Source organism: Dendrobates tinctorius, unplaced genomic scaffold (assembly GCF_039654945.1).
Source record: "Dendrobates tinctorius isolate UK_male_01 unplaced genomic scaffold, ASM3965494v1 ptg000060l, whole genome shotgun sequence".
Classification (NCBI taxonomy): Eukaryota; Metazoa; Chordata; class Amphibia; order Anura; family Dendrobatidae; genus Dendrobates; species Dendrobates tinctorius.
Genome location: NW_027361728.1, coordinates 42,920,137 through 42,943,443, shown reverse-complemented (window position 1 = coordinate 42,943,443; position 23,307 = coordinate 42,920,137). Strand labels below are relative to the sequence as shown.

At 39.7% G+C, this 23,307-nt stretch overlaps 1 long non-coding RNA gene across 5 annotated transcripts in view; it reads left to right on the top strand.

Moving 5' to 3' along the window:
* Positions 1–23,307, top strand: part of LOC141092597 (uncharacterized) — a 130,186-nt gene that overhangs the window by 5,552 nt on the left and 101,327 nt on the right. For all 5 annotated transcript variants that reach the window (XR_012232850.1, XR_012232851.1, XR_012232848.1 and 2 more), the window contains exon 3: positions 11,572–11,696. This is a non-coding gene — a long non-coding RNA (uncharacterized lncRNA). The remainder of the gene's footprint in view (positions 1–11,571; positions 11,697–23,307) is intronic.

Below are 23,307 nucleotides of genomic sequence, written 5' to 3'. Positions count from 1 at the left end.
AGAGATCCTCAATTGGTTTTAGGTCAGGGCTCTGACTGGGCCAGTCAAGAATGGTCACAGAGTTGTTACGAAGCCACTTGTTTGTTATTTTAACTGTGTGCTTAGGGTCATTGTCTTGTTGGAAGGTGAACCTTTGGCCAAGTCTGAGATTCAGAGCACTCTGGAAGAGGTTTTCATACAGGATATCTCTGTACTTGGCCACATTCATGTTTCCTTTAATGTCAACCAGTCATCCTGTCCCTGCAGCTGAAAAACATCCCCATAGCATGATGCTGCCATCACCATGTTTCACTGTTGAGATTGTATTGGGCAGGTGATGAGCAGTGCCTGGTTTTCTCCACACATACTGTTTAGATTATCACCAAAAAGGTCTATCTTCGTCTCATCAGAACAGAGAATCTTATTTCTCATAGTCTGGGAGTCCTTCATGTGTTTTTGCAAACTGTATATGGGCTTTCATATGTCTTGCACTGAAGAGAGGCTTCCGTCGGGCCACTCTGCCATAAAGGCCCGACTGGTGGAAGGCTGCAGTGATAGTTGACTTTGTGGATCTTTCTTCCATCTCCCTACTGCATCTGTGAAGCTCAGCCACAGTGATCTTGGGGTTCATCTTTACCTCTCTCACCAAGGCTCTTTCCCCACGATTGCTCAGTTTGGCTGGACAGTCAGGTCTAGGAAGACTTCTGGTAGTCCTAAACTTCCATTTAAGGATTATGGAGGCCACTGTGCTCTTAGGAACCTTAATACTGCAGAAATTTTTTTGTAAATTTGGCCAGATCTGTGCCTTGCCACAATTCTGTCTCTGAGCTCCTTAGCCAGTTCCTTTGACCTCATGATTCTCATTTGATCTGACATGCACTGTGAGCTGTGAGGTCTTATATAGACAGGTGTGTGCCTTTTCAAATCAAGTCCTATCAGTTTAATTAAACACAGCTGGACTCCAATGAAAGAGTAGAGCCATCTCAAGGAGGATCACAAGGAAATGGATAGCAGGTATCTTAAATATGAGTGTCTGAGCAAAGGGTCTGAATACTTATGACCATGTGATATGTCGGGTTTTCTTTTTTAATAAATTGGCAAACATTTCTACATTTCTGTTTTTTTCCGTCAAGATGAGGTGCAGAGTGTTCATTAATGAGAAAAAAAAAGAAATTTTTTGAATTTACTAAGTGGCTGCAATGAAACAAAGAGTGAAAAATTTAATGGGGTTTCCACACCCATATACTTTCCACACCCACTGTATATATGAATGTACTGTATATATATCGTATACATACATAACTGACAGTAAAGTATACCCAATGTTCCATTTTTCATATCTAAATACACTCTTCAACATTGAAATTGCAACAGCAATATGGAAAAGTCATGAAATTAAGACAATCACAGGATGAATTTACATGCTGGTGACATGCAAATGAAGAATAATTGGAAACTAAGTTTTCAAAACTTCTCAATTCATTCAGTATATAGTATGTGTGCCATGCTCAGAAATTCACACAATTACACACTTTGACATGCAAACAGTGAGGTTATTGATGGTTACTTTGGGATGTTCTGCCATGCTGGATCAACTTTCACATTAAAATCATCAAGATCCATTGCTGGCAGCTCCCATTGCAATTGCCAACCAATGATGTTCCAGATGTGCTTGATGGAAGACAAGTCTAGAGATGCTGCAGGCTATGGTAGCATGTGTAAGACATGCAGACTACTGACAGTAGCATGCAGACAACATACGTTGTCTTGTTGAAAAACAGCTCCTTGGACACTTCCACATTACTTCATAAAGCCCCTTTCGTGGCATTGCACACAAGGTCTCCAGATCAACCCCCAGGTATCATTATGTCAGAGAACAAAGTGTGTGTGACAAAAGTGCGAATCATCTCTGAAAAGACCTCAATTCCAGCCTCCATTCCTGTCTTGCTTTGCACCATGACAGCCTTTGACAGTGGTGAAATGAGGTCAGTGGCACACCTGTAGCTGGACATCTGGTTCGCAGCCCGATGTTATGTAAACACCTTCTGATGGTTTTGGTAGACACTGTTTGACACCGTATATTTGTTATGTGACATCTAGTTTTACTTGCAGTACAGATTAGGTCACTATATACCATTCTTCAAATCTGTTGAGACTACATGGTAAATGCCATGGAGAGGCTTACATGAGGGAATGTGATGCTGGTCCCTCTGCATAATGTATGGTAGGCGGACCCCATTAATCTTCATTCCAGATAAACTAACATCTCGGCATTACATATATTTGGCTGGTGGAACCAGTGGTACGGCCATTTCTCAGAAGTGACCCAGGAGCTGTTTTTAAACACATCAATGCCATGTCACATGTCGTTTGTGTGATTTTGAGCAGTCTGCATGGCCTAAAACTGTTACAATGGCCTCCAGTGTCTCCAGACTTGTCACCCATTCAGCACATCTGGGATGTCATTAGACGGCAATTGCAGAAGAAGCTGCCAGGCTTGGATCTTGAAGATTTGCCCAAATGCGTTCAGTGTGACTAAACATTCCTCAGACAAACATTAATAATCTCACTTATAGCTGTCAAGGCATGTATTTCTGTGTGTAGTGCTCATACTTGATACTGAGTCAACATGTTTTGAAAATTTTCATTATTTGCAAATCATGTTTTTCAATCCTGTCATTATCTTAATTCCATGACTTTTCCTTTTATGGTGTTGTAATTTTAACCTCTCTCTGCCAATAGACATACTATTCAATCCATGTGACCTGGGACTTAGTCCCCATGGATGGAATAGTATGTCATTAGCGATCGGCCACGCACACAGGGGTGTGTGCAGCCAATCGTGGCCGGGTTTCAGCTGATTCTCACAGCTGACACCAGGCACTAAGTACCAGGAGAGGTTACGGACCGCTCCCAGCACTTTAACACCCAGAACACTTCAATCAAACAAGATCACAGCGTTCCAGAGCCGGCACAGGGGCTGTCAGCCTCTCTGCCTTTGAATCAGAGAACCCGCGGCATGACACGGGGTCCCAATCGCTGTCATGGAGAACCAATGTCGTTATGATGACATCCAGATCTCCAGAGCTGAGAGACTTCCTGTTATGCGCAGTGATGACCAAGAAGTCTCTCTGGTCTGTTCTGACAGCTTCTATAGCAGGCAGATCTTCATGCTGTAGAAGTGATTAACCTGCACAAAATGAGTGTCCCATAGTGGGACAAAGTGTAAAAGTAAGAATTAAATAAAAAATTTTTTTGAAAAGAATTGTAAAACTATTTTAAAAAATAATAAAAAAATCAATGATTATTCCATCAATAAATAAATATTTGAATTAAAAAAAATGTAAACAATAAAAGTACACATATTTGGTATCACCATGTCCGTAATGACCCGACCTATAAAACAGTCCCATTAATTAACCCATTTAGTGATAAAAAAAGTAAAAAACAATGCTTTATCATCATACCACTGAGCAAAAAGTGGAATAACATGCTATAATCTGCACAGAGATTGAAGCTTCAGAGACTGGGAGTTCTGTGGAAACTGTTTGGGTAAGAATACAAGGACAGAACAATGGAAAGGACACCATTGTAGGCATTTACTACAGGCCGCCTGTGCAAGCTGAAGATATGGATGAACTCTTTATGCATCAAATGGCCATGTTCTCCAAAAAATATGACATAGTGGTCATGGGAGATTTCAACTATCCAGACATTTGTTGGGAATCTCTCACAGGCAAAACTAACAGGACAAGGAAATTCTTATCCTCTCTTGCTGACAACTTCATCTTCCAAAAGGTAGGGGAGAAAACAAGGGGAACTGCTACCTTGGATCTAATCCTTATAAACAGGGAGGAAATGGTTGAGGAGGTAAAAGTGGCTGGGACCCTAGGAGGTAGCGACCATGATATTTTAGAATTTTGGATAACTAGAGGAGGAAGACCTGTGAAGACTCAGACGTCAAGGGTAGATTTCAGAAAGGCAGATTTTAAGGGATTCAGAAAGAGAATTGGAGGGATCCAATGGCTGGATATCCTTAAAGACAAAAATGTCCAGGAAGGATGGGAAATCTTGAAAAATGAAATTCTCAAAGCACAATTGTTAACAATTCCGAAAAGAGTGAAGAATAGGAAGCATTTAAGGAAACCAGGATGAATGAACACAGAACTTAAGCACATGCTAAAAAGGAAGAAAAAAATGTTTATAAAATGGAAAGAGGGAGGCATATCTAAAGAAGAATATAATGCTGTCTGCAGAACCTGCAGGGCACAAATCAGATTTTCTAAAGCTGACAATGAATTGAGGCTTTCAAGAGATGTCAAAAGCAATAATAAAGGATTTTGGGGATATGTCAAAAGTAAAAGAAAAGTCAAAGATGCTATAGGATTTTTACAGGATGAAAATGATGAAATGGTAAGACAGGATGTTGAGAAGGCTGAACTTTTAAATTCCTATTTTGCATCTGTTTTCTCTCAGAAAGGAAATGTAACATCAACTGTTCTTCACTGTCCTATTAAGGGAATAGAAGAATCCAGGATATCTATAAACAGAAAGATAGTGAGGAAACACTTAGCTAACCTAAATGAATTCAAGTCTCCAGGTCCAGATGAATTACACCCCAGAGTACTGAAGGAGATAGCAGAAGAAATTTTTGAACCCCTCTTCATAATCTTTGAAAATTCTTGGAGAACAGGAGAAGTCCCAGAAGACTGGAGAAGAGCAAATGTTGTTCCTATCTTCAAAAAGGGGAAGAAGGTGGATCCAGGCAACTATAGGCCGGTGAGTCTGACTTCTATACCAGGAAAGATCTTTGAACAAATTATTAAACAACATGTATGTCAGTACCTGGATAAGAATGAAGTGATTAAACAGAGTCAGCATGGGTTTGTAACTAATAAGTCATGTCAGACTAACTTAATTTCCTTCTATGACGGAATCACTTTTTGGGTGGATCAAGGAAATGCTGTAGATATAGCATATCTTGACTTCAGCAAAGCATTTGACAAAGTATCTCATACAATCCTTATTGAAAAAATGACTAAGTATGGAATGGACAAGGCAACTGTTAGGTGGATTAATATCTGGCTTAGTGATCGGACCCAAAGAGTGGTCGTAAATGGCTGCACATTCAGTTGGAAGAATGTCTCAAGTGGGGTACCACAGGGCTCTGTCCTGGGCCCTGTATTGTTCAACATCTTTATCAACGATTTAGATGAAGGAATTGAGGGTAAACTGATTAAATTTGCTGATGACACAAAGCTAGGAGGGATAGCTAATACTAGAGAAGAGAGAGAGGATTCAAAGAGATATAAATAAACTGGAGTAGTGGGCAGCAACTAACAGAATGGTTTTTAACAGGGAAAAATGCAAAGTACTACATTTGGGCAATAAAAATGAAAAAAGTATATACAGAATGGGAGGAATAGGGCTAAGCAACAGCACATGTGAAAAAGACTTGGGTATACTAATAGATCACAGACTGAATATGAGTCAACAGTGTGATGCAGCAGCAAAAAAGGCAAATGCAATTCTAGGATGTATTAACAGAAGCATACAGTCTAGATCACGTGAAGTCATTATTTCCCTCTACTCCTCTTTGGTCAGACCTCATCTGGAATATTGTGTCCAGTTTTGGGCACCACATTTTAAAAAAGACATCAACAAACTGGAGCAAGTTCAGAAAAGAGTGACCAGAATGGTGACCGGTCTGCAAAACCTGTCTTATGAGGAAAGGTTGCAGGATTTGGGAATATTTAGTTTGCAAAAGAGAAGACTGAGAGGAGACTTAATAGCTGTCTACAAATATCTCAAGGGCTGTCACATTGTAGAAGGATCATCTTTATTCTCATTTGCACAAGGAAAGACTAGAAGCAATGGGATGAAACTGAATGGGAGGAGACACAGATTAGATATTAGAAAAAACTTTTTGACAGAGTGATCAATGAGTGGAACAGGTTGCCACGAGAAGTGGTGAGTTCTCCTTCAATGGAAGTCTTCAAACAGAGGCTGGATAGACATCTGACTGGGATGATTTAGCGAATCCTGCTTTTAGCAGGAGGTTGAACCAGATGGCCCAGGAGGTTCCTTCCAACTCTACGATTCTATGATTCTATAAAAAAAGACGGATATAAATAAACGTGGTACCGCTGAAAACATCATCTTATCCCTCAAAAACAAGCCCCCATACAGCATCATCAGCAAAAATAAAAAAGTTATAGCTCTCAGATTAAAACGATGCAAAAATAATTTTTTTATATAAAATAGTTTTTATTGTATAAAAGAGCCAAAACATAAAAAAGATATAAATGAGGTATCGCTGTCATCGTACTGACTGGAAGAATAAAACTGCCTTATCAATTTTACCACACAGAATAGTATAAACGCCCCCCCAAAAGAAATTCATGAATTGCTGGTCTTTGTTCTTTCTGCCTCCCAAAAATCAGAAAAAAAAGCGATAAAAAATGTCATGTGCCCGAAAATTGTACCAATAAAAACGTCAACTCATCCAGCAAAAAACAAGACCTCACATGACTCTGTGGGCCAAAAAATTAGCTCTCAAAATGTGGTGATGCAAAAACTATTTTTTGCAATAAAAAGCTTCTTTTAGTGTGTGACAGCTGCCAAACATGAAAACCCGCTATAAATAATAAATCAAACCCCCTTTATCACCTTCTTAGTTAGGCAAAAATAATAATAAAAAAAGTGTTTATTTCCATTTTCCCATTAGGGATAGGGTTAGGGTTGGGGCTAAAGTTAGGGTTGAGGCTAAAGTTAGGGTTGGGGTTAGGGTTACGGTTTGGATTAGGGTTATGGTTGGGATTAGAATTAGGGTTGGAATTAGAGTTAGGGATGTGTTGGGGTTAGGGTTGTGGTTAGGGATGGGATTAGGGTTAGGGTGTGTTGGGGTTAGGATTGTGGTTAGGGTTGGGATTAGGGTTAGCGGTGTGTTGGGGTTAGAGTTGGAGTTAGAATTGGGGGTTTCCACTGTTTAGGCACATCAGGGGCTCTCCAAACGCAACATGACATCTGATCTCAATTCCAGCCAATTCTGCACTGAAAAAGTCAAACGGTGCTCCTTCCCGTCCGAGCTCTGCCATGCGCCCAAACAGTGGTTTACCCCCACTTATGCAGTATCAGCATACTCAGGACAAATTTCACAACAACTTCTGGGTTACAATTTCTCCTGTTACCCTTGGGAAAATAAAAAATTGGGGGCGAAAATATCATTTTTGTGAAAAAAATATGATTTTTTAATTTCACGGTTCTACATTATAAACTTCTGCGAAGCATTTGGGGGTTCAAAGTGCTCACCACACATCTAGATAAGTTCCTTAGGGGGTCTACTTTCCAAAATGGTGTCACTTATGGGGGTTTCCACTATTTAGGCACATCAGGGGCTCTCCAAGCGCGACATGGCGTCCTATCTCAATTCCAGTCAATTTTGCATTGAAAAGTTAAATGGTGCTCCTTCCATTCCGAGCTCTGCCATGCGCCCAAACAGTGATTTACATGCATATATGGGGTATCAGCATACTCAGGACAAATTGGTGTGATCCCTAAAAGAAAAATGGTGTTGTAAAAATGAGAAATCGCTGATCTATTTTTAGCCCTTATAACTTCCTAACGAAAAAAAATTTTGGTTCCAAAATTGTGCTGATGTAAAGTAGACATGTGGGAAATGTTACTTATTAAGTAATATGTGTGACATATCTCTGTGATTTAAGGGCATGAAAATTCAAAGTTGGAAAATTGCAAAATGTGCAAAATTTTTGCCAAATTTCTGTTTTTTTCACAAATAGACGCAGGTCATATCAAAGAAATGTTACCACCTTCATGAAGTACAATATGTCATGAGAAAATAGTGTCACAATCACTGGGATCCATGGAAGCGTTCCAGAGTTATTACGTCATAAAGAGACAGTGGCCAGAATTGTAAAAATTGGCCCAGTCATTAACATGCAAACCACCCTTGGTGGTAAAGGGGTTGTTATTATTATTTATGTAGCGCCATTAATTCCATGGTGCTGTACATGAGAAGGGGTTACATACAAAGTTATAGATATCGTTTGCAGTACACAAATTTACAATGACAGACTGGTACAGAGGGGAGAGGACCCTGTCCTTGCGGAGTTACATTCTCTGGGATAATGGGGAAGAGACAGAAAGTCGAGGGTGCAGAAGCTCTGGTGGTGGTGAGGCAGCAGCTTGGGTGAGGGTGAGGCGGCAGATTGGTCATTGCAGGTTGTAAGCTTTCCTGAAGAAATGGGTTTTCAGTTTTTGTCTGAAGGATCTGAGGGTGGTGGATAATCGGACGTGTTGAGTTGTGGAATTCCAGAGGATGTGGGATATTCAGGAGAAATCTTGGAGGCGGTTATGTGAGGAACAAATAAGTTTGGAGGAGAGTAGGAGGTCTTGGGAGGATCGAAGATTACGTGAGGGAAGATATTGGGAGATTAGTTCAGAGATATAGGGAGGGAACAGGTTGTGGATGGCTTTGTAGTTCAGTGTTAGTAGTTTGAACTGGATTCGTTGGGGGATTGGGAGCCAGTGGAGGGATTTGCAGAGGATTGGAGGGTTAATGCTGAGGAGTTTAGATCCAAAACTTTGGGTAGATTAATATTAAAATGTATATTTTTTTTATAACATATAAATATTATGACCTCCATTTTGTATTGGGGAGATCCAGATTGCTTCATATGGAGTAGGGTAATAACATGGTATGATTAGGAGCTTATCATGGACAGATTTCTTTACTAGCTAGTAGGTGCTGCATAAATCCATACGCAGAAAGTTCTACCTAGCTGTGACCCCAGGCTCCCAATGTTAATGAGTGGTTTTGCATAAGACTTTGAAGAAAAGCAGAATATATGGGGATTCATATGTTAAAAATGAAATATTTCACATCTTTATAAAGAGACATTTTGAAGTGAATAAGTTTTTAAGAAAAAAAAAACACGGAAAATATTATGAAGGCTATTGAAAAGCTTTTTGGTTGCACTTTGTAACCGTGTATGTACAAATTATCTGTAAATGTTCTTTTTTAGGATGATTCATTTATAGCTATATGCAATTTAGTACTGTACTTGCTGCTCCATAGAAAACAGTATACTACTATTTTATGCTTTCATCTCTACATACAGTGGCTGGAAACAAATACAAATGGGAATGCAAAATTATGGGCTTACAATTCCTTTAATACACTTGCAGTATGCACTTCATCAGCTGAATAATCTTCATACAAGTTATATGCAGTCCTTATAAAGATCTAAGAGCTCAGCCTCAGGATTGTATTCAGTGGCATGACATTTAAATTGTTATGAAAGACTCAATGTGCACAAAATCTCATTAACCACCAGCACTTTACTCTACATTAGCAGGCTATACTAATCATTTTCTGTCTTTTCTTTGAGCATTTCATCATCTTTTTCCTCTCCAGCAAATTTTCACCTGTACACTGTACATGTCCTTTTCATGCCATCGTGTCTCGGAAATGGCCTTGATATAGTTTAATAGCTAATTTTCACAATGTTTATTTTGTTGGTCTCCGGATCATCAAAGTCCTGATTAACAATGCAGAATTTTTCAGTCTGAAACTGCCATTGGAAAAGTAATATAAAGTAATGATGGTACCCTTGTCTAAAAGATCTGTAACAAGAGGCTCAAGGGAAGAGAGGAACAAAATTCAGAATTTCAATATATGTAAAGGTTAATGAAAAAATAAATAGAACAGAAAGGTCTACTGATGAGTTTCAAGTAGTCAGTTCTCCATTTAATTTATAGCAGTGATAACTATTTTTATTGAGTGTTCAAAATGAGTCATAAGACTTCGCTGTGATATCCTAATAAATATGGCAATGTCAACCACCCTTCAGGGCACTGCTGGATCTTCAGTTTATTCTGGATCCAAATCTCATATGCTGGTGCCGTGAAGCCTTTCTGTATACCCACAGAGCAAACTAGAGTACAGTAATAAATTCAAAGGAGTACGTAGAAAATGACATTATTTGATAACTGCTGTATCTAACTATTTGATCTGCACTCAGATACTTTAGCTTAAAGTAAAAGCAAAGCTGTGATATTTCCTAAACTAGTAGATTTAATTATCCCTATCTTCCTAGAATATTAGGAACGCATAGCACCGCGGTAAAATAATACAGAAGATAACTCTGAATTCTGATAGATACTAGCAGTATCATAAATGACTTATTGGATGGTTTGAGCGATAGAGCAGATTTAGTTTTCTATTAAGTATAAGTAATGTCATTGAGATACCTAATGGGCGAAACCCTTATCTTTTTGTGATGGGGTCAACTGGAGAAACTGGTGGAAATCAAAGTGCCTCCATCAGCAAACATTCAAAAGAAGTGCTGACCTGGCTATCTACACAGCTTAAAGTACCATTCCAGGTTTTGTTTTTTTAATTTGACCACCGGATTGGTATTGGTAACGTATGTTCATTTTGTATAGTAAAATACTTACCGGTGGTAGTCTTTGTGTGTTCCGGTGATTCTCTGTCCCACTTTTTCCATCACTTGACCACAGCGCTGACTGACCACAAGTCACTGCTAACCATGTAATGTAAGTCTATGAGAGTCTCGTTCTGAGTCTCATAAATTTACATTGAAAAGTGTTTTCCGGCCCGCCCAGCAAACAGTGCAGTAATCTGGCCAGTCACATGGTTCAGAAGAGGATCAGAGCAGCACTGGGAGCAGCAGAAGACAACCAGTAAATGTTTTTCTACACATAGGGGAAAAAACATTACTGATACCTATCCGGTGATGAAATGAAGAAACAAAAATGTAATGGTACTATAATGATTTATGGAGGTGTAGAGAAACATATCTCACTAGCATGGACTGTGAGGGGTTTCTGCCATATTAACATACCAGAAAAATTACACTATGGTACATAAGTCCCGGTGGTGTGTATTTATAGGGGCAAGCAGTTCTTCCATATCCTGAAATTAACTGTGCAGTTATGGTGAAAGGAATTCTGACCTTTCAAGTGCAATATACAGTAACTATAGTAAGTGCCAGAGTAATTTCACATTCACCACTATATGCAGCAGCATTTATAGATTTCGGGTTCTTTCATCTATTATTTAGTCTTGTAGATTATTAAAAGGCTGTAATGCATTACTTTAGATTAAGATATGGCTCAAAATGAGCAAAATAGCAGAAGAAATATATTTTCTGGATCCTGACCTATTACAAGCACAACAGCCAATGGGTGTCAGGTTTTACTATGCTTTGCTCTGCACTTTGTGTCTCCAAACACCTAGTCACTGTCTACTACTAACGAAATCTACTAACTGTGAATCTCACTCTACATTCTTGCCATCATTTACAGCACAAAGTTTGAGATATTAAAATCCTGCCCCCAAAATGTCCATTGAAATGTGTAAGTCAAAGTGAATTCAAACAATGAGCAAATTCACAATGACGTTGCCCTGGCTGGGAAAAATGTGCAATAACTGAATTGAATTTCTAAGATTTTGCAATGATTTCCTAGTTTTTTTTAAGGTATGTTAGTTATATTTTTATGTTACTGATTGCTTATTGTTTTTCATTCCTTATCTTTTTACTGTTTTAGATCTACTGAAAGAAGGTAAAACATCTTAACATGAAAAAAAAGACAAAGGCAAAACTAATCTATTATGACATAGCCAAGTGAGCATCTCGTCTACTAGATTGTCGGTAATCCAGCAAACTATACCGGTCAGTCACGCGGCATATACCTATCCATCTCAGAATGCATTCCTGACATCTCATCAAAGCTGCGAATGCTTCTGAGCATTTCACATACACATCATCAGCTTCTTGCTGTTTTCACTTCTTTCACCATATTCCAGCTGTCATTTTCCCTGTCTCTATATCAGATTCTAGCTGCTGCAATCGAGACTTTCAAAGAGATTGTTAGTCTTGTGTTTTCTAAAACGCGCTACCCAATTTATATTGTCTAGCAGCATACACTTGTTTTGAGCACCATGTCTTCCCTTCATTTCTGAGGTAATGCTCAAACAATACACACTTTTCTAGAAGAAAATGAAAGCAGTATTTGTTTGCCCTTAAAGATGCCCCCCCGTGAAGATTTCTTTTTACTAAATCTGTAGTGTGTATGTGTTAATATACTCACCTATCGCTGTCTTCTCTGATATCCCACACCATTCTGCTCCTTTTCTCAGTGATGTCACTGCTCTGTAGACTCCGGATCACTCTGTGCGTGAGCCAAAAGTCTCTTATACAATGTAAGCATATGGAGCATTGTTCTGATGTGCCACTGCTTTATATTGTAAAAGCCATTTCCAAGTCACACAGAGTGGTGCAGTGTGAGCCAGAGAGCCTAAAGAGTGGTGACATCACTGAGAAGAGGAGCAGAACAGTGCTGGATTCCAGAGAAGATGGCTGTAAGTGATGTTAAAACACACACACACTACCCTACATGCATATATACACAGATTCATTGAAAAAAACTTAAAGGGAAGGTGCCACCAGTTTTCTTGTAGTTTGATTTTTTTTGTGAAATTAAGCTTAAAATAGTAATTAAAATGTAATAATGCAATGTTTGCAAATATTTCTATATGAAAAATATTATAGATTTTTTGAGAAATATATATAATTGCCACTAGGGGGAGCATTTTCCGTCTCTTTCACCCAGATTACATGTATATCTCACCCCCCTCCACAATGACTGGCCATTCTCTGCAGACCTGCAGCTCCTTATCTTATCTTACTGAGGGATGAATCACAGCTCCTGCTGACAGCGCTTGCTCCAATAATGATGATGGTACACTGTTCCTCCTTCATGTCTTTGCAGTCTCTGGTACTCTCCCTTCATTTTTCTCCCACATTTTATTCCTGTCAATCTAGGATCAGTTCTGCTGGAAGCAGTACTGCTTATGTTAGCAGATACAAGGGTTCCATGAAAATGTCAGGACATTCCCACTACTGTGAATTGTGCAGCCCACAGAGGTGTGCCCAGTTCACAGCAGTGACATCTCCATTTTAAGGGCTCACACTCACTTGCGAGAGACTCACACGATTCTCGTGTGAGTCTCTCACATGAAAACCCAGCACTGCCGCCGGCACTGGGACTGAAGCGTGCAGCTGCATAGAAATACATGTAGCCGCACGCTCCAGTCCGGGAGGCAGTACCAGGTTTTCATGCGAGAGACTCGCACGAGAATCGTGCGAGTCTCTCGCAAGTGAGTATGAGCCCTAATAGAAAGGGTCGGCATCTGTCTGTTATCTCCTATGACCATGAGGTGCCATATTATGACACTGAAAGTGTCGTGCTGCTACTGTGATAGCAAGATGTCAGCCCCCAGTGCCTTCTTTAAACTCCTATAACACACAAAATGTGTTTCAAATGCAATCAAAACTTGGTTATAGCAGCCTGCTATGCTACAATACATTGATTTATTAATGATCTACAAATGCGGTACCTTCCCTTTAATGGGAGCACTTCTTTGGCTGTATCCATGTAGATATTAGTTAAAGGATGCTTCACTTTAATCTGTCAGTAGGGCATGTAGGTCAAAAGAAGCTAAATAAAATGATACTTTGATATCTGTGACCCGATGTCTTATTTCAGAGAAATCCATGCTTTTCATATATGTAAATGAGTTGTTCAGAACTATGAGCCATACACTTCATGAGAATCAGTCCCCAGAGATTATTATAAATAAAAGGGGCATTACAAGTTTGATGTTTAATGACAGCTCTCTGCTCTCCTGATCTCATTGCAGAGCTGTGTGTGATTATAACTGACACAACTACAGGTTCTGCTTAGTATTTCAGCTTCCATCTCAACACAATACAGTGTTATAGCACAGCAGAGCTGTGAGAGATTGTGCAAATGTGTTTATAAAAAGACACAGGAAAGATATATATATATTTATACCGTGTAGTCAGTAGTTTTATGAAAACTTTTGACACTCTCATTGCAGGAATGAATGTGTCTCATAGATTTATGTAATTTTACATCAATTAAGGAATTTGCTCGTCAGACCTTCTGGAGTCATCACAAAACACAGAACTAGACCCCAATCAGAGGGCAATAAAACCTTCACACTGCTTGTCTATGAACTGTTCCAATATTTATGTTTATTCCTCTCCCATAATGACAATTCTGCTTCACATCACTTGTCTGATCTATTGTCGTCATTTATGTGCTGTTTTGTGTATAAATATGTAACTCTTCAGATTTTTTATTAGTCTATGCCTGATGAAGAGACCTGAGTAATCTCGAAAGCTTGCAATGTGTTACCATCTTTTCAGTTAGCCATTAAAAGGTATCAACCACTGAGGACTCTCAATGCTGAATATTCTTCTATAAAAAGACAAAGTTCAGTTCTACTGTTATGTGTTAGCTACATGTCTTAAACTGGTAATACCTTCTTTCCTTTAAAATAATCTTTTTGAGGAAATTTCTTATGTAGATCAGTGTCCGGAGAGCATGGACTAAATGCTGGTCTATGGAATCATGTCACAGATATCAAGATCGATTTAATTTTATTCAGCTTCCTATGACCTGCATGACCATATAGACGGCTTAGGAGGGTTGATCCTACAGACAGATTCCTTTTGAAGCATTAAGCTGGTTATATTTTTGTCTTGTAAACACAACTAGGTAGATAAAATATATACATAGGAATAAAGGTACTGTCACACTTAGCGATGTACCAGCGATCCCGACCAGCGATATGACGTGGTCAGGATCGCTGGTGCATCGCTAAGTGGTCGCTAGTGAGCTGCCACACAGGCAGATCTCACCAGCGACATCGCTGGGGACGGGGGTCGCTACTTACCTGTCACACCAGGCGATCCTGCGTCCTCCCGCCCGGCTCCACACGTCGCTCGTCGTCACAGCAGGAAGCGCCGCAGGAAGCTGACGACGAGAAACGGTCCAGGATGTTCTCGCACGATCAGCGATAACCAGTGGGGGAGCGGGTCGTAGGTAAGTATCAGACACAGCGATATCGCTAGCAATATCGCTATAACGTCACAAGTTATAGCGATATTGCTAGCAATATCGCTTAGTGTGACAGGCCCTTAACATAGATGCAAGATATGTTTATTATCTATTGCTAAGTGGGCTAGCAATAAATAGGGCTGGATTGTAGTACCAGATGTAGCCTATAAGGAAAAGTGGCACTAGTCCTGCGTAAAATGCAATCTTTTATTCATTCTCAAACAAGCTCACCCTAACCATCTGCTTCTCTTTACAGCCATGTACCTAAATGATAAAATCTATAATGGAAAGATTTATGTCTTTATGAAAATAGATTTATTCTTGACTTTAATGTGAGCTATATAAATCTATCTTTACTAAACACTCTTAATTAGTGGTAACCAGAGTTTTTAACTCTGTCTGTTCCATTATTTTCTTGTACTCACTTGGAGGGCACTAAAGAAGATGCTTGAAAGGACATATGTTACTTTAGAACTTCAGCCCAGATTTGCAGGCTTTTTTTAACTTGTGTTTCTTTTTGTCTTGTGGTAGTCATTGATGTTTTTTGCACCACATTCTTTAAAATGGTGCATGGATTTTGCATTAGGTCAAAAATAGTCTATAACTTTGTCTTTAACCTTTTTTAGTGCCAAATGGCACATTCAATTGCATTAAAATAATTGTACATACATTCCCTCTAGGGAAGGACTAGACTACATTTGTATAAATAAGAGGTGGTCTCACGCTGGCCACACAGGTTTTTAGTAAGAAAAGTGCCAAGTCCAAGGCAGCACCAGCCGCAAACCCTCGTTGAGGGAAAATGAATAGGAAGCAAAGAACCACGGTCAGAAGGGCGCCAAGAACGAGAAAGATGTCTGTTTAACCTCTTTATTCCACAACGTGTTTCGAAAACAGAACGCTGTCTTCATCAGATGTAGGCAAAGAGACCATGAAACCAACAATGTATCACTTAGTATACATTTAGCAATACAGCAGAGCTGAGAAAGCTAGCCCCACCCACACCAGGCTCTCTATGAACAATGTGTGTAGATAGTGAGGTGCTTTTGATGGGAAGGGTGTCTGACTACCAGCCTAAATTTAGTCAAAGCAATGATAAGTTCCTGGTGCTAAAACAATCATTGCAAATAAACAGCAGGGAGCTTGGTAAGAGAGGAATCGCTGCATACTGTCTTTAGATTACATAGCAAATACCTGCTGATAGAGTCCCTTAAAAGAGTCCAGTTGTCGAAGACTTTTTTTTACTATAGGTATAATAAGTAAGATATTAGCGATAACTACCTTGCGAACTGTGTTGTCGATGGGGCTTGACTGCCGACGTCATGCTGATTTTACAGCGGGCTCCCCAGCATAACGTCAGCAGTCACGCCCTTTTCCACAGAGCAGGGCTGAAGAGAAGCTGCTGCTCTTTTGACGTGACCGCTCTGTGGCTGCAGAGATTGGCGCTAGTTAGCAACTACCTGGCTGTAGTTCCTAGGCAAGTAGTGAAAAAAAAAATAGTTCTCCCTTTATTAAAGGTTAACCCCTTTAATAATGTATCTAATGTGATATCTGTCATATAATAATATCTCCCTGTGATGACTTAAGCCCAATTCTGATATAATATTATAAATGTCACTAAAAAGTGAGTTCATAAACTCATAATCATTAAATTACGGTGCATTTCCAAAAATCATCATATGTATTTGGAAAAAGCTCATACTCTTCCACCTTCCTATTTAATTGCTGTCTCTGTGGCTAGATGCATTTTTAATACAAGCACTTGGCTTCTTTTTATACGTATTGCAATGCTGCAGATAAACACGTTAATGAAATATATGTTTGGGTTTATATGAAAAAGACAGAATTTTCCGTGGTGAAGTTTCTTTGATGTGCCGGCCAGGCTGTTGTGCAGATGGCTGCTGAACAGTGAATGCCCTAAGCCAAGACTTGCCAGCTCCTCCCTGGCGTTTTCTATATTTAGAAGGGGAATACTCTATTCCTCCACGATATGGGATATGATCTAAGCCGCAATATTTGTGTGATCTACTGTAGTTCAGGATGCAGTAATGTTACTGAGAAAAAAAATGGCATGTATTTTCAGAATCCCCTTTTGATTGGAAACTGGTTCAAAAGTTCCAGGTGTTAGAAACCAGTGATGTCTTACTAGAAAAGAAAAAAGAAGTTCCAGCGCCAGGAATGGAAAATTAAAAATCCATTTTATTGTGCCATTGCATATTAAAATTCCAGCAGGTACAGCATATCTGTCGGATGACTACAGAACAACGCGTTTCGACGCCTCAGGTCTTAATCATGTTCAGAACATGATTAAGACCTGAGGCGTCGAAACGCGTTGTTCTGTAGTCATCCGACAGATATGCTGTACCTGCTGGAATTTTAATATGCAATGGCACAATAAAATGGATTTTTAATTTTCCATTCCTGGCGCTGGAACTTCTTTTTTCTTTTCTATTATTGATTGACTGCCTAGTCAAATCCGTGCGCAGGATCTGGATCCTACCAGCAAGGCAGTGCGGTGAGCTGGATTAATTTCTCTTTTTTTATTCAGTGATGTCTTACTCTGCCAAATCTAACTGTTACAGGGTTTCTAAGAATAATATAGTCAACATTTTACATTTCATTACATTATATGCAGTTAATTGAAAATTGATATTGATATTTAATCTGGAAAATTTGATTCACAAGTGACACAACTTTCAAGGAGCAAAGTCAGAACTAAAAGAAGCAGTGATAAATGTTTGATATGTTGAAATTATTTCCAAACTTCCCCATTGCACATGGGTGTAGATATAGAGGTTGCAGAGGTAGCAGTTGCACCCATGCAAGAGAAACTGTCAATCGATTCATGCTGCCCAATACACAGGCAGCATGCATCAAAAACTGCAGCCAGGCATGTTTTTTCTCTGAAACACACCAACTATCGGGAGAGACAGACTAGTCCGCCATCGTCCTCAGCTGGCTTTTTCCTGCAAAATCATCTTTTGAGGGGGAAGGAGGGTTTTCTTTTTCTTACAACACTGGATCTTCTGGCTTTTGAGGTGCATAAGCAACTGCCATAGATGTTTGGCAGCAGCTTTCTCACTTATCTCCATGGAAAACACATACATGTGTTATCAAGTCAAATGCACGTGTTTGGAGGAGTCAGCATAGAGAATATTTGATTAAAAACTATCTTCGGTGTATGGGCACCTTTAGTGTCCAAGATGAGTTTACTAGTAACTAGAATAAGGAGGGTTGTTTGCTATTGATAAAACTGGCTTACAGGCTCATCATTAGAAGTAGAGCCCTTTGTGCTTCAATACAGCATGCCTGAGAACTCCTCTGTGCTCACATTTGGAGTGGTTATATCACTCCTCATAAACAATATATTAGGGGTAATTTATTAAGTCTGGCGTTAATTATGGCACAAATAATAACATATTTCTTTCATGGTCTTACCCCACCTTCCTTCATTTTATGGTACCCTTTTTAGAAAAATGGTGAGAGTGGTTGAAGATTGTGTAAAAATTTATTTTTTCCCAAAGAAAGTGCATTCTGGAAAGATTTGTGCAACACGGCTCTCAATAAATTCCATTATTAATGTAGAGTGTAGCCCTATATTGGTATCATTACATTAAAGGGAAATGTCAGTAGGATCAAACCTCCTAAGCTATCTATATGAGCTTATAGGGCACAGGAAGCTGAATAACAGGATACCTTGATATCTGCAATGTCTTATTCCAGAGAAAGCCATGTTTTTCTTATACGTAAATGAGGTGTTAAAGAATATATGAGGACACTGATCTGCACGAGTAACTGCCTCCAGAGATTATTGCAAATGAAAGATTTTACCAGTGTGAGACAAATAAATAACACACAATAGTAGAACTGAACCTTATCCCCTTACAAACACATTTGCTGCAGCTCTCACAGTTCTGCTGTATTTCAACAATATTGCAACCCTGTCTGCCTGTGAGATGTAAGCTGAGAGGAACCTGCAGATGTGCCAGTTGTAATCACACAGTGCTCTGCAGTAAGATCAGGAGAGCAGAGAACAGCTATTAGACATCACATTGGGAACACCTTTTATTTATAATAGTCTCTGGGAGCAGATTCTCATGCATATCAGTGTTGACCCCATAGTCTGGAACAGATCATTTACATATTGTAACGCTAATGCCAGTGCCCCTGCATGATCCCTCTTCCTCCCCGATGCAGGGACACCGACATACTCACTACATCAACTACGCTGTGAGCTCCTCGTCTTCTGCTTCCTGTCTTGCTCCTGTGTACGCCACACGTTTCCTGTTGGAGCATGCTCACCCCTCTCCTTAAACGTCCAGTGCGCATACTTTAAAAATGTCCCCAGCCAATAGCTGGGAGGCGTCTTGCATAAAAGGCACCCTCCCAAGTAGGGAGGTGCCTGAGCAACCCCGGTAATTTCCCAACATCTCGTGTGTGCAACTGTATATTGCCAGCCTCCATCCTACTCTAATGTAGTTAGTACATGGCTTTGTTTAGCCAGGGCCTGAAACTGAAACCGCATCTGATGGTCTCTGAACCCTGAAGCTGCATCGGTGGTCTCTGAAACCTGAAGCTGCACCTGAGATACCTGAATCCTGAAGCTGCAATGGCGGTACCTGAACCCTGCAGCTGCTGCAGCTGCATCAGTGGTACATGAACCCTGTAGCCACACTGGCAGTACCAGAATCTGTAACTGTTCCTGCAGTACTTGAACCTGCACCAGTGTCTACCCTGGCTAGTGTTCCAAAGCCTATAATGTTGGGTCATATTCCAGTATCTGAATACAGCCCTGTATGTGATTCTGTGTTAATATCTGTTCTGTCAGAGGATCCAGAACCTGTGCAGTCTGAACAGAGTCGATATCCTGTTCTGCCAGTTAGTCCAAACCCAGTCCGTGCCTGCGATCCTGACTTCTGAGGTCTGCAACTTCAATACTGAGGACTGACTAGTAGTGGTACCTGGTGGCTACCAGCAGCTCAAGTCTAACTCCATCATGAGCTCTAGCGAAGACAAGGTAGCTGCTTAGCCCTGCCTCTCATAGGTAAGTCCAGCTGTTGCACAGTTGATCCCAAACCACTTTCACCTTTACGCATGCATGACACATATAAGAAAAACATGGATTTCTCTGGAATAAGACATCAGATCGCAGTTATCAAGGTATCATTTTATTCAGCTTCCTCTGACATACATGCTCATATAGACAGTTTAGGAGGTTGATCTTACTTTTCCTTTAGATTCCCTTTTAATCATATTTTCACAATCTGTTTATAAGATTGTTTATACTAATATAGATTTATAAAGTTGTTTGAGATTTTGCTCTTGTATGTACATCGTGTATCAAACGATTTGGGCCAAATATTGCTCATGCTGGAAGGTAAGTGGCTTACTTCTGTACAAGGGCCCTCTAGGGAGTTCACCTGTTCCCTCTGGGCCAGTCAATGCCTGACGAGGGTTATGGTGGTATCAAGCAAAAAATTAAAGGGAAGCCCCCAGTCCTTTCTGTATGCCACAGCCTCATCATTAGAAATTGTGCCCACTAAACAAGACTAACCCTGGTCACTCTATTTATTCATTGCAATAAATGAATTATGAAGTCGAGAGGATGAGACTAGATACAGTAAATTCCATCTCACAGAAGGAATGAGAGCAATTACTCTAACTGATAACTGTAAAGTTTCAATGCAATCACTTTCAGAGACATTTTTGTTTCTAAATGACGCTGCAAATTAAGAGTTGGCAACTAAGCTTGAAATAAGAAATGTAAGTGGAACTTGTTTTACTGACTTCTGCATCAACTAAGCCTTGTTCATAAGCACTGTGACATTCATTTTCACGAAAAATCCAGTGGCACCTGCTCATTAAAGCTATGTTTAACCAGTGACATCAGAAATTAGGCTGCAGGATGGAGACCAAGGATTTTCCGAACTTATGCACAAAAATAAATCGTTTTGAAAATTTTGCATAGTAAATCCTAAAAGATTTCTTCCAAACTTCACCATGCAAATGAATGCAATGACCTAAACTCGAGGGAAAAGTCTTATTAATGTACCATACAAGAATGTTTCCACCGTAAGGTGTGTGTGCTGCAGTTATTAAATGTTCTGTACTGTCTTAGAAATCCTCTCTTCATTTATAACCTGTATCTATTTAAACATTATGAAATTGGGATCAGTAGATTTTCAGATAATATGATGCAGTGCTATAGATGTACATTAATGTATAAATTAGCGATAATTGTAATTTGTCATTAATACTGCCTTGTAACATAACATAGTAACATAGTTTTGAAGGCTGAAGGAAGACCTTATGTCCATCTAGTTCAGCTTATTTTTAGTACAGCTGTTCTGCATTGTTGATCCTGGGGAAGGAAAAAAAACCCCACAGAGTAGAAGCCAATTTTCTACATAGGGAAAAAAATTCCTTCCCCTAAGCTGGGTCAACCATCTACCTATAATATTCTGTTATTCGTAACCTTCTATACTGTTACTCACAAGAAAAGCATCCATTCCTTTCTTAAATTCATTCAGTGAGTTGGCCATCACCACTTCCTCAGGAAGAGAATTCCAGAGCCTCGCTGCTCTTACCGTGAAGAACCCTCTTCTATGCTGGTGCAGAAATTGTCTTTCCTCCAAACGAAGAGAATGCCCCCTTGTTCTTGTCACAGTCCTTGGTACAAACAGTTCATTGGAGAGATCTCTGTATTGCCCTCTGATATACTTGTACTTATATATTAGGTCTCCCCTAAGTCTTCTCTTTTCTAGAGTAAATAGACCTAATTTTGATAACTTTTCTGGGTATTGTAGTGAACCAACTCCATTTATCATTTTAGTAGCCTGCTTTTGAACCCTTTCAAGTTCAGTAATGTCTTTCTTGAGCACCAGCGTCCAAAATTGCACACAATACTCCTAGTGTGGTCTGACGAGTGATTTGTACGGAGGGAGAATTATGTTTTCATCTTGTGTCGCCAGACCTCTTCTAATGCATCCCATGACCCTATTTGCTTTGGTGGCAGCTGCCTGACACTGGGCACTCCAATTTAGCTTCTTATTGACTAAGATGCCTAAGTCTTTTTCCATGTCTGATTTCCCCAGCAGTTTCCCATTTAGTAAGTAATTGTGTGCAATTGCGATTGTTAGTCAGACCTATAAGGCACAGTAGTATCCATGAGTGTGATTACTTTAATAGTTCAACTCCCATCTAATGAAAATATAAGGTTTCATCCTGGCCTTTCTTCCTGAGGTCAATGCCCTTTACTAATCTCCAAAATGGAAGTGAAAACTGAACTGTGTCATCTTTGTGACAGACCCCATGACGGCTGCATGAGCTTTTATGATATGTCCACCCTTGGTTATTCAAACTCGGATTTGAATACGCTACAGTACATAGTTACCATTTCTACTTTCCTAGAGTAATTATGACATTTAAGGGGAACAAATTCTGATACATTTCAGAGCAAGGAAATAAATTGGCCATGATCTCCAAAGAAATATGGTGTAGTTAACATTCATTATGTAGAATATGTACAAATGTCACCAGCTTGCACCTCTTAATCAATTTTGTGCCTATTGCTACAATTACTGTACCTTCTTTACACCAGTCTTAGTAAATGCAATCCAATATCTTTATTGTAGATACTTAAAAAAAACTGTCATTAGAAAAAAATGGTATTTACCTGCAGCCATAATACTGATCTGATGTTAAATACTATTCTAAACGCAATGGATTTGGCAATATAATTGGACTGCTGCCTGCAGTCTGACTGGTTATTTGACTACTGTTGTTCACATCCAGTCAATCTAAGAAGTCAGCGCTCTCTACACTGTATCGCTCTCTACACTGTAGCAGGGCTGTTATCACACCCACTAATCCTAAATGACACCCTGCTCCTTTTACATGTACTCTTAGCATGTCACTAAATAACGGTGGATGAAATAACGGTGGACGTGAATACTGCACTCTCACTGTGTACAGGGAGCTGACTGCTCGCCGTCTCAGTGCTGACCACTTGACTGGAACAGAGCAGGTTCAGGGAGAATGTAACTGCATTTTCTCCCTTTTAGCTTCACTTCCAACTAGACTGCTGTGCATGTTTAAAAAGGTATGCGGGGAATTAGCATCTTTGTTTTATGACAGATGCAAAGAAAAGCAAGAAATCTCCAGCAATGAAGACCAATTGTTATGGACTGACCTGTTATGGAGTAGTGATATTGCAACCACTAGGGGCAGCATCAGCAGGTAGCATAGTCAGGTATAGCCAGAGGTCAACATCAGGAATGGCAATGTCATATAAAGACAGCAGGTGGAAGGAAGCTTGAGTAGAGGCTGGTAGCTCAATAATCACACAAGGAAGGAGAG